The sequence below is a fragment of the Xenopus laevis genome, chromosome 6L, assembly GCF_017654675.1.
Source record: "Xenopus laevis strain J_2021 chromosome 6L, Xenopus_laevis_v10.1, whole genome shotgun sequence".
Taxonomy (NCBI): domain Eukaryota; kingdom Metazoa; phylum Chordata; class Amphibia; order Anura; family Pipidae; genus Xenopus; species Xenopus laevis.
Genome location: NC_054381.1, coordinates 131,927,081 through 131,940,296, shown reverse-complemented (window position 1 = coordinate 131,940,296; position 13,216 = coordinate 131,927,081). Strand labels below are relative to the sequence as shown.

Below are 13,216 nucleotides of genomic sequence, written 5' to 3'. Positions count from 1 at the left end.
TAGAATTTCTCTAAGGGTCAGGGAACAGCAAAACAGTGAAAAGCTTAGATGACACAACAAAAGAAAAAAATAGCATACCTAAGTGGTTAAAGGCCTGTTAAACATAAAATACTCTGAGATGTAACATAAGATTTTAGAGCATTTGCAAATGTATTGTTGTCAAACCCAGCCAGAAGCTATAAAACCTTATACAGTATGTATAATATATGTAACTTGTGATCTGTATAGCAAAGGTATAGCACTACAGTGCACTTCAACAAGTCTAGGGGTGGCAAGTCTTGTGAGTCCAGTAAACAATGCTGTTATCAAAACCTTACCACCAAAGTGAGTATGAGCTGAGCGACTTGTTTATGAATGCAGTGTTCGGCATTTCCCTGGTGACACTTCTCCCAGAAGAAGTGCTGAGTCTTTATTGCTGGTCACAGGTCAGCTCCATAGACTGGATTAGAGAGTTTGCTGCGATAAAGCAACCAATCACATTGACCCTAAGGCTTATGTCACAGTGGGTTAGCTGCTACGTGCACCTGGCTAGAAATAGATTTGTTTCCTATGGGGACATAATAGGCTACTTGCCTACTATTGAAAACAATGAACCTTTTTCTAGCCAGCAACAAGTAGCAGCTACCAGTATCCCACTGTGACATAAGCCTAACTGAAACCTCAGAAATGCTGCTGCCGCAGGGTTTGCTCCACCCCAGCTGCTTCTATAGTGTATGTAAATAGCTTGCTCCTCACATTATCAAGTCATATCAGAAAGAACCAATGTGGCATATTCATTACCTATGTGGCCTTAATCCTACCAGTGTTTGTTACTAAAGGCTCCTATATATAAAGCAAATTGTTTGTGGGTTTAATGTTCCTGTAAATCACTGGACTCTTGAGACTTGGCTCTTGATCCTGTATCACCTTGCTCTAGCTTTGGTGAAAAAAATAATTTTTCCTTTGTTTTAGGCATCAAACCAAGGTGGCATATCCATTAACTATATGGCCTTAATCCTAACAGTGTAACTAGAGGTTCCTATATATATATAAATTAAATTGAAATTTGGGTTTAGTGTTCCTTTAAGACACTGGACTCTTGAGACTTGAGTTTGGACCCTGTATCATCTTCCACTAGCTTTAGGGGGGAAATTATTTTCTCTTTGTTTCAGGCATCAAAGTTTGGATTGTGAATCTTATGGGACAAGAACCCAACATTGCTAAAATATTCTGCTGACCTTAAGCTCTGAGTATAATGAATAGTACTACTTAAAACCAAAGATAGAAACAATAATGGTTTTATATAGTAATAAAACAATTGAACTAGGGCATTATTGGTTTTTCTCTCTATCTCAATGAGCATTGAAAATACTGTTTATCTTAAGACTTTTAATGGCATTTTTTTTTTCATCTGATCTGAGACATCAAATCCCCAGTTTTTCAGCAATTCTGAACTACAGTTACCAGCATGCTGAGTGTTTTAGTGCACGAACAGCTGGAAAGCAGGGATTCTGACATTCTTGTGCTCGTTGCTTGTTTAAGGGCCTATACCCAGTGTGAAGGACACGGCAGGAAGGAAATGCTTGAAGACATATAAGCAATATCATTAGCTGAGGCCTCTGAATATTTGCATGCATGTCTGTGATGACTAAAACACAGAGGCAATTGTCTTTAAGCATTGGCATTGTAGAACTCCTACACTACAAAGAAAATAATAGTCTTTTTCGCTGATACTATATACACAGCGGAACTATTAGGAGGGGAGGAGGCACCTTAAATCAATACTTTACATCATTTCATATGTCATAGGGGACCCCAAATGTTACACTTATACTGGCCCCAGAGATAAAACTGAGGTTTCTGATGGTAGCTTGTATACTCAGGCAAGTATCTTCTCAAACATGACCCCAATCTAACCTTGAAGACATGTTTCACTGAGTCAAAATATACACTTGGTTTTATGCAAGTGCTGTTTTTTTTCTTATTATATAAAAACATGCATTTCTGAAAGATAGCAACCTACTGAGCCTTAATCATTAATCACTTCTCTTTGTCTCATCTATACAAAGCAGGATTAGAGATAAAATGATGACTTCTTAATCCCTTAGATTTTTTCCTTGACTAAATAAATATTAATCTACAAATCAAAAGGTTGTGCCAGGTATTACAATGCATACAATATACATTAGGAAAATACTTAGCGGCCATGTAAATTGCACTCTGTTTTACAAGCTGCTCATGGATGAGAATGGTTCCAATCCATTTCCTCTTCAACCCTCAAAAATCTCTCTCAGATTTGAAAGTTTAAATTCATAATCCTGCTAAACATAAAGATTAACCTTGGAATCCATTAAGTCTTTCTTGAAAGAAATTCACTGCATTAATCATGGCAGAGAATTAACAAATCATATTACCATGTTTATTTATATGTCAATACTTTCAACCTGCAAATCCGCCACATTATAATCCCTGTGTTGATAGAACTTCAGAATTAGAAAAAAAAGCTCTAATTTCTAATCTCCCGCAGAACACAGTTGAACAGAACAAGTTCTAGTTAGAAATCATTTTGCTTGTTTTCATTATAGTTGTGTACAACTGTTTATGTATCTTGTGTACAAAGCCATTACATCTGCAGTCATTTTAAAATGTCAATAATGTAACTGAGAACATTCATAGTCAGACGGGTCAGAGGGAAAAAAGATACATTTTCCTCTATCTGAACATTGGCGTTAAACTTCATTTGGGGTTAGAAATGTACCCTTCCTCTCATCAAGGTAGGTTTAAGGTAGGGCAGAAAGAGTATTTGCCTGCCCCTGCCAAGATAAAAGAGCTTTTTACTCTTGGAAACCTTCGTTGACTAAGGTCCCATTTCTATAACTCCAGTATGGCTTTTTTTTACACTGGAATAAGTATACAATTCCTCAACATGCCTTGACCACAGAAGCTATGGTGCAATAGGTTGCCTAGACCTGGAGAAAAAAACATTTGTATGTTGAGGGTTGTTTGATTGCTTCAGTTTCCTCATTGGTAATTGCTTATCATCACTCCCTAGTGGAAACTCTAGACAAACTGTATATTTAAACAGCCTCATGTGCTATTAGTCTTATTCTATATTGGTTATTCTCTGTGGGTACCATTAAAATTTGCACATCACGTTATATTATTGACTAATATTAGTTGCTGAATTGAAAGTCATGCTCTACATGGACTTTAGAAGCCTCCTATATTCTACTATTAACTAAAGGGTTGTGTATCCTGTAAATGTGCATTTATAGTTGTGTATGTGCACAAAGAGTTGCAATTACAACAGCTGGAGGGGAGCAGATTTTTCATAGTTTTTTTTCAGCTGCTCTGCATTGATTTTCTAATCCCCACCCCTGATATTTAACTTTTTTTTTATAAGAACATTCTATACCATTGCAATGCACTTTTTTTGCCGTTCCTTTGAGCATTTCATTGCCTGTGGTGCCATGCATCACTATAATACACTAATGATAAGTAGCCAATAATTAAAATAAAAGATCATAAATAAAGAGCCATATTTAATGGGCACAATGTACTGTTTTTATGTTAAAATATTCATGTTAGAAGTGAATATATATATATGTCAGAAGATGACTAGATAACATAAAGCATGTTATCCTGATCAAAGGCATAATCCTTTTTGTACAAAGATGATAGCTTAGATCCAGACCCCCTTGAGGAGTGCCCCCGATGGGGTGAAAAGCAGGACCTATTAAGGGCTAGACTGAAGGCTCCATTTGATCATTTGTATAGAGTGGTAGCATGGGATCATGTTTGGCCTTAGTGACACCCACGACCCATGTGCCATGTCTATTAATCTCTCTATCTGTTTCTTGATTTGTAATCTCCCAGGGGTGTTGTGATCAGATGGATACAATAAAACGTGTAGGGGAACATTAGTCAACCTTAAAAAGTCTCCATTTGAGATCCATTCCTTTATGTTACTAAACTGTTGAAGACATTGGGATGCATTGTGCCACTAAATACAGACCTCTGTGTCTAATTACACAGTATATCACCACAAACCAGAGAATATTTGTGCCTGGACATGTTGTTCACAGTACATACATTTCTAGATTATGAAGAACCAAAGGCTATACATTAAGGAACTCATATTTTAAAGGTAACATCAAAAGGGCATTGAATCATTGAATTGGGTACTTTCTGTTTCTATGTCCAAGCATGGGGGTTCTGGGTTATTCCAACTCAAAAAAAGATGAGTAAATGAGCTAAACCAAAGTATAATATTAATCTGAATTGAAGAGGCACAATTATTGTATTATTATAGTTAACATGCTCTATGGTAAAGACAACATTTATAGCCCAATATCATTTGGAACTACAAATCTCCCCCAGCAAATAAACTGGTGATAGATGAAGAGCAATCTATATTCTTTATATTCTTTATATTCTTGGATTGTCTCTCTGTACGAGTATGCAAATATTGCTGCACACAGCATGGTACAAATACTGAATAAAAAGATCAAGAGAACCCTAGGAACAAATAGGGGTAAGTTCCAAACAATACTATAGCCTAGAGCCACCAGCGTCTACAAATATAGCTTATTTATTAGATTTAACTATACACTTCTGGCCTCAAAAACACATGCTGTATTTAGAGAAAATGTAACATTTAAGAGGGGCACACTTGTAGTAATTTTAGTGTACCTACAATAATGTATTCATTAATAATTGTTAGTATCATTAAGGAACGGAAGGACATTCAACCAGCAGGGGTTCAGGAGTAATCAAAAGTAATTTAAAAGCTCTAGATTTGAAAGAAGAAGCTTTAGTGATCTCTATGTATATGTGTACACTTAATATAGCAATACTACAAAGTGGTGTGTTCATATCCACACGGGAGGAGGGACCCCTGTTGTTTTAACAAAGCAAGTTAGGGTTTTAAGGCATCATTAAACAATTAGAGGATGAGGTTGGTCCCATGAAACCATAATTTACGACTATGTTCTAACAACATCCAAACAATAAAGTTTCTATTCTCTGGTTACTTAAGTAAAAAAAAAAAAATAGAAAAATCTTTGTCTGAAGCCTAACACCACTGTAATTATCTTCATAAAACTAAGAGCAGGCCAGGTATTCCGGCAAGCATTCCATTGCCATTAGCAACCCTCCAAGTCAAAATGATTTAAAAAACAGCTCATGTAGGAGTGGGAGAAAGTATATTTAAAGCCTTTCAGTACATATTTAAACAGTGAATTCAACACTCTTAACCAGAGATGCTAGTCAGGCTATTAACAGATGGTGTCCAGACCAGAGAGCTACCAACTTTCCATCTGGTTTATTAGGATTTAACATTTGCTTTTTCGGAGGAAAAAAAACTGAAAACAAAGCAGATTATAACAAAGCAATGCAGCACCAAAATACACCACCTCTTCTTCACCTCTCTCTGGGAATACTGGAAAAAAAGTGTTACATGTTTTGTGTTATAATGTGAAATGAAAACAAACATTTTATCCATTGATGTTTTCAGCTATTAATTCATTTAATTTGCCCTGTGTTTCCTATGGCATCTAAACCCTTTGCTTCTGCTGAGCATCATCTTATGTCATGTCTCTCTTTTTTTTTAATTTTACACTGAGACTTAATTTGTCTGTTGTGTAGAAGTGAAATGAGCAATTCAGTAATTAACTTTTGTGCTTTTAGATGTATGAACTTTAATTAGATTTCATTATAAACAAACAAATGTCAACCACAATTATAAGCTCCTTGTTTTACTCCCACATTATCCCTTTTTCAAACAAACTTGATGTCACACAAATTATAATCAAGCGCCCAGCAATTCGGAGTTGGATTTTACATGATTTGCTAGTAACCTGATTACCTTAACTTCAATATCATTACAGGAAAAGTATTTTAAGATAAATAATTACCAGAATTCCAACAGGAGACAGGCTTAATTGTATTGATTCAAGAGAAGCAAAGCTTAGTGGGACGAAGCTGCAGGAATAATGTTATCTAAAATCTACCGTTTCTATTAAAATAATATTGCCTGGCAGGAAAAAGGTAATCTGAGATAGGTGTATGAAAAATCAGATACAGAGCTCAAATAATTATTTCACCCAATTATATCCTAAGAGAAACAACAAAGTATCAGTCTAAAGAAACCTTACAGAACTCAGTTGTGCTGCTTTATTACTGGCTAGTTCATCTGTTATACCCAAGATCCAGCAGAACTGGCAGCACATAATGAAGCTGAATGATTAGTTGTGTAGCACTGAGAGTGAACTTCCCTTCATTGCCATAAGAGTTAATTAAAGTTTACCACCAAACATCAACCAAAGTAGGCTGCTGATCATGTTTCAGCATTAAGTGCAAAACAGACAATGGTTGGCAGCAATTAGCATGGCTATCAAATGACCTGCGATGATAATTATACATTCAAAAAAGCTAAAGAGCTGAAAAAAAAAAGAGAAAAAAACTAATCAGCTTTCTTTGTCTAGCACCAGATGAAATGCAGGTATCGGATTATTGGAGTTTAACACTGTAAATCAATAGAATTAAACAAGCAAAAGTTGATCTGTGAGAGAGTAAGTTACTGCACATGAAGGAAGGGGTTTGGCCCATTCAATAAGCAAAATACATAAAGGCAAATCAGATAGCTTTCCATAAACTGCCCAGTCTACCATCATTGCTTTTTTTTTTTGGACTCCAGTTTAATGTTAAATTACATAAAAACAATACTTTATGCTTCTTAAATGATTCCCTCAGGTATGTGTATATATATATATATATATATATATATATATATATATATATATATATATATATATATATATATATATATATATATATATATATATATATATAAAAAATATATACACATCAGTGAAAAATGCCTCACTGCTTTGCATACATATTGGGCTCCTGCCTAAAGCTATTTTAAAATATTTTTTTCCTCTTTTTCCTAACAAACCTCATTTTCCCAACTAATACTTTTATGCTAAATATTTGAGCACAGAGTTGACTAATCCCAGTTTTTCCCTAGAGCTGTATTTAAGCTATGGCCCACTCCCAGTACAAAAGTGTCTCCAGAAACCCTCTCGCCCCCTTCAGCTCTCATACACTCATTGGTCCTGACATTTTCACTTCAGCCATGACAAATGAGCCGATGGCTATGATCAGATTGTGCACGAGGACTGCTTTATCTGAAGATATATCATTAACTCTCATCACTATCTACTAATATACGTAGCTTCTCTGGCTAAAGATACGTTGTTTGCTAAAATTATGTATTGAGAAAAAATTTAATCATTTGTATAAGGCAGACCAGTTTAAACAACCTAATGTGAATGCTATTAAGGTATACACATTCTCTAGAGACTTTAATAATTGCCCTAGGTCTTTGTCCTAGAAAAATATTACACTAATTTGCAGGATACAAGTCTGCCGACCATCTAGGTTGGACAATACAGTAAATGCATTTAACAAGCTATAACACAAACTGTTGGCCCTCTCTGTAGGTTGCAAAATAATGTACATTAAATGTATAGAAATTAATAAAAATTTTGGTTCTTTTCATGCTTATAAAAGGTTTTTTTTCAACAATAAAGCAACATTTCAAAAATGAGTACTAACAACAGGACAGCATTGTAATAATTAGATGTCAAACAGTATTCCATGCTGGTTCTACGTCCATGGATAACAGATTCATTATCCCTTGGGCCCCTTCTTTTAACTTATCTCAGGCTACATAACCAAGATTCATCAGCTGTTACAGACAAGACCATGGGAAGTAGGTTGTGGACTTTAAGGCAGAGTACTGTGCACTTTTTTTCTCAGGGAGAAGCTGTCTTTTCTTGTTCATGTTGGAATAATTCCATCCCCTTCTGTTACCAGCTATAGAACAAAGCCAAGTGCTTTTGGGAGGTTTCCTACCCATGATATCCTGGTTGGTAGTGGACTAATAAACAAGCTCCTGTGAGGCCAGTCACCAGTTAGGAGGATATACTGACAATTAATTTCTAATGTTAATATGAGATGAATCACCCTTGCTCTTTAGACCATAATATATTAAACAGAGGAGTATATAAAAAAAAGTCCAAGCATGATAGTATCGCAGTTCCCTAGTTACTCTGGGGAGTATCTGCATGCATTAGAAAATGAAATGTATGTAAAATATACGTTTTTGTAATTATAATATCATAGACAGTATAAATAATATTAATAACAGACGTTTGTCTCTTCATATTAGAATTTAAAAAAAAAAAAAAATCCTTAAAGATAATGGGTTAGCACCTTCTGTCAGCAAATAGCTTTAAGAGAATTTAGGGCTTTTGAAGTTGAACATAATTGAATTGCCATAGGTTATATATCTCTGGTTCAGGTACTAGATAAGGGACAGCAGTTTGAGCCTATCCTGAAAGGTAAAGAAATTTTACTTAAAAAGAAGTCCATGCCTGGTTTAGTTCTCATAATATCAAACGGACCTTTCCTAGAGCAATCAAGTTCAAGCTTCAAAACAAATTTATCTTTTGTGTTGAGCGGGGAGGGGAGGATCTTCAGGTACTAGAGTCTAGCTATAAAATGCTACTTTAAGGGGCATGACAAGTCACTTAGTCACCATCAGTTTCTCAAAATAAGGATATAGATAGTGCTTGGTCATTCTGTAGAACTGGCACTAGGCCAGAAATGTTATACTTTCTCAGCAACACACTGGGGTTGCTTGGGAAAATACGGTTGTCAGATTCAAGAATGAGTGTCTCAGCTGACTTTCACTCATGTCACTGGCCCCATGGGGGGGGGGTTGTTGATTTAGTTCTGGGTACATTTCCTGTGATGCAATGCCCTTCCTAAAGAACAGTCATCTCATCAGCCCTTGTACCAAATGTACAACTAGGAGTCATATTCCTGCTAACTACACTACAGCTCTTAATCCTGTAAACTGGTTTAATTACTTTTTATATGCTTTTGTGTACTGATAAAAATAGAGAGTGTCAATGAAGATTTGCACTTCCTCATGAGATTCTTGTTTATCTTAGACAACAAACTATGCAAAAGGCAGATTAACAGGAAACAAAGGAAATACAACATCTAATCCACTTAGCATGTATAATTAAGTAGAAAGATTTGTACACCACTACTTTATTATTTGTCAGACATGTAGCAACAGGCCTCTAATATGCACAGCTGTACATTTCAACCAGTGCTGAGAAAGATACTGAGAAAGATACTGACTTGGGAGTCAGGATGTATTAGGTGGAATATTCAGCAGGCATTCAGTTATATTAGCAAGCTTTGCCATGCTGTCAAATGGATGGAAATTAGCTTTGAGCTAACCTTCAAACTCTATTTTCTGACACTCATTGATTCAGTATTGCAACACCATTGTTTGTTTCCAAATATTCAATGTAAGATTTTCTCTTCTGTATAATTGCCCTCATTTTACTAGCAATTTAGCAATTTTACCAGTTTTTAGTAAAATTCTAATATAGGAATTTGTAGCTACCCAGAGGAGAAAACATTAATTTACGATCCTTTAAAATGTAAATGTTAATGTTCCTTATAATATTGTTACTATATTCATTCTGGCCTTATAGGACCATGGCCCTTATGTATTTTGAAAGCACTGCAACCTTCATACAAATGATGCAATGCAACGAAAGCCAATGCCAATAATAACAATGAGTTCTTACCCTTAACTAATATGTGTGTGTATGTATATATATATATATATATATATATATATATATATATATAGACAAATACAAGATTCCTCTGCACTCAACCCATTATCAATATATTTAAGACAGAGACATTTTGTGCATACTGCTACTGAAAAATGCCTTACCCTTTAAACAAAACAGGGATTGTTTGTCCATATATTGCAATATATTTAAGCTGGCCAACTACGTCAAAGTCATCCCATATCTGGCCAGTCCTATGCTCAATTTTCATCTGATTCATTAAGAATTCTATGGTTTAATTATACATTTTATAAAAGGGACGAATACGTTTTACCTGCAACTTACTAGCTGCTTTCCCTTGTTTTATATATATATATATATATATATATACACACATGAACAAGAACATTACTACAGGCTACACCTGTATGCTTGGAAGAAGAAAAAACTGTAACCTGGTTCTATTGCAGTTTGCAGTGTTAGATGCAATGTCGAAGCATTGAAATTCCAGAAAGATTTACTGCCCCTGTTCCAGTACACGTACTTCATATGAAAACCATGTAATATTTTGCACAGTTGAAAATTGTGATATGCTCTGGGCTTTTGCCTATTCAGTAAGAATGCAGACAGCACATAAGCTACCATTAGTTCATGTGTTATCCAATTCTCCAACAACTGGAGGCCTGCCAGTGACAACATATGCTGCTTGCTTAACCGCGTTTTAAAACAGAAATTAGATTTTTTCATACATATATATATATATATATATATATATATATATATATATATAAATAAAAGAGGGTATATTTTTCCTTAAACAAATAAAACTTTTGAGGGAACAGTCTTCGGCTCGCCCAGAAAGTTTGTTTTCTACATGTAATGAAAAGTAACCAACGAATAAGCAATTAGAAAGGAACAGCCTTTGGATACATTTAGGAATGACCCAGTAATATTAATACAGTCTATAGGGGTTTGAGAAATTAGAATGAAAAAGGTCCACTGGTGCAATAGGCACTGAAACCACAACAAACACCAAATGTGGGAATCATTTTTCTTGGTTTTAATTCAAAATTCCTCTGGGATATGAAACATCTCGTTCCTACTGTGAAGGAATGCATTATAGGCATTTTTGCATGCAAGTGGTTTAAGGAAGATCTATACATTGAATGTATAAATAATACAGAAAAGATCCCATTAAGAGCATTATCTGCTTCATTTATATGCTTCACAATTGCTCCATACTTTCATCAAGTCGATCCCAAGTGAACTGACAGCATGTGCTAGGCAACTTCTGTGAACCGGCTATAAACAAATCAGGTCAGCATCTGGCAGGATCTGCCAACACTTGTCTTTGGTGGCACTAAATTGATAATTACGGTGACCTGACACTTGGAAAGCGGGTGCTTCAAATACATGCAGATAAATAATTATCCTCGCTGCATTTAATTTACAGATTTGCAAAAAGAACCAGTTCCCACCTTCAAAAGTGTCTCAACACTTAGGGTATTTTAACTGCTCTAATTACTATTGAAAGGACATAATTTGAAGCACTGATCACACTGTTAACAGCCTAGTCGGCAATAGCTCAAACTTACTTTAATAAAAATATCTGAAATGCTTCTGAAAGTAAAGAGCTTGTTCCTAACCCTGACATGGGGTAGTTACATAGTTAAATATATATTAATCAACGTAAGATGGTAGCTTCATGCAGCACAACAACAACCACAACTACAACAAAGTCAATACAGAAATATACTAATTCTAAATAATATCACCAATTATTCCATTGTGTGGAATGTTTACAAGAATTAATAACCATGCATATCTATGTCCAGCATGTGTAGGCAATAGGCTCATATATATCCAAGTGCCAAGAAGTAAATAATACACACAGAAACATATATATAAACAAAATAGTCAGATAATAATTAGCTAATCTTCTAGTCATGTCTCAGAAGCCATACCTGGGTTTCCCATCCTCCGGAACAGTTTCCATCACACATATTACTTCACATGACGATTAAAAAAACAACAACAACCAAAAAAAAAAGCCATCTTATAAATTTGCAGGAATTCGAGCTTCTGCTTGTATTCCAAAGTCTTGGACAAATATAACTTTAAGTAGAGCAGTGCTTAGGGAATAAAGAAAGAAGGGCCTGCATTTTTATCGTCCTTTCATCTTAGTCATTCAGTCAACCATTCAGTGTCCTATTCAGCAGAGCTTTTCATTATGCAAAAAAATGCTAATCCTTTTCCGATGCTTTCACACTTGTATAAACCACCATTCCTTCCACTGAAAAGTAATTATATCAGTTTACCTTTCTGTCAAAAAAAAAAAACAGGATTAATATTCTGGTAAAGAAAAAAGAAATCGTATTTTTCCTAGGTTTCTGTTGTAAGAATGGTTAGTGGACGAGGTAATGCCAAGAGTCATTTCTTTTTGTCTTCATTTCGCCTTTGAATGTGTCAGCCAGAGCAAGAGAATACAAAACTTCATCTGCTGTGGAAACTCTTCAGTGATTGAACTAACCTACCCTTTGCAGGGGCCTGAACAGAATAATCCTCATTCGGGGTCTATTAATCAGAGACAAATTATGAAAGAATGTGGCTGGACTGGTTGACACTATCCTGTACTGGAAGACTCAGTAACAGCCTCATAACAATGTCCTCTTCATGGATAATGAACAGCCATGACAAATGGAGCACAGCAACTATTTATTTGCATATGCAAATTCCCACACAGGGGAAACATGTACAAACAAGTGTCATTGTAAGGTGGATTAGGGAGACAGGATTTTTTTAGGGCATTCTGCAGCCCAGAACATTAGACAGCACAATTAAAATAGTCTCCATGACTACTAATGAAATTTCACCATGGTATGAGTTAAATTAGAGAGCTAGTTATGTTTCCAGCCACAATCCAACTTGAAATCCATTATTATTCCACAACAATGCTCTGATTGTGCCTGTCTGATCTTTTGCCAGCTCAACAAGCCCCTACAGTTGACAATTTGCATATGTTAATATAATTAAGCACTAATTACATGAAACTTGTACACATTCATGTGCACTTTTGTGATTGAACGATGGCCAAGTCCTTAACCCTATGAATGGTGTGGAGCAGCAAGCAGTGCCTTTGGGTGCAGCCCCAAGGCAGACAGAAAAAGGCTCCTCTTCTGTAAACACTGAGTTCAACCTGGCCTCTTATATTGCTGTCAACAAACAGAATATATTGTGCACCCCTACATAGAGCATGCACAAAGACGCACACACACAACACAATTTTAACATATGTCTATGTATATTAACAAGCCAGAAATATAGAAGCCACAATCCAGAACAGATTTTTTTTCTTTCTTTCTTTGACAAGAAAACATGAATGAGAAACAGGATAAGAGAATAAAAGAGCAAGCAGTAACTAATGATCTTTTGCATGAATATATGCAGATGCAATTAAGCAAAGTTAATTACAATGACAGCAGTTAATTGAATATAATTAGATATTTTAGGCCACCAATAAAGCAGAGTTAAGATTAATTCTATTGAGATAAATGGCAAATAAGAGTAGA

General features: G+C 35.4%; 1 protein-coding gene across 6 annotated transcripts in view; it reads right to left on the bottom strand.

Annotated features, from left to right (window-relative positions):
• The window catches only part of zfhx4.L (zinc finger homeobox 4 L homeolog), a 129,039-nt gene that overhangs the window by 110,659 nt on the left and 5,164 nt on the right, over positions 1-13,216 (bottom strand). The window contains exon 1 of one of the 6 annotated variants that reach the window (XM_041566519.1): positions 11,612-12,896. The exons of 4 other annotated variants lie outside the window; for them this stretch is intronic. The gene's annotated coding sequence lies outside the window, so the exon portion shown is untranslated. Of the gene's footprint in view, positions 1-317; positions 509-11,611; positions 12,897-13,216 lie in introns of those variants that run through there. One more of the 6 variants, XM_041566520.1, reaches the window with a different exon arrangement.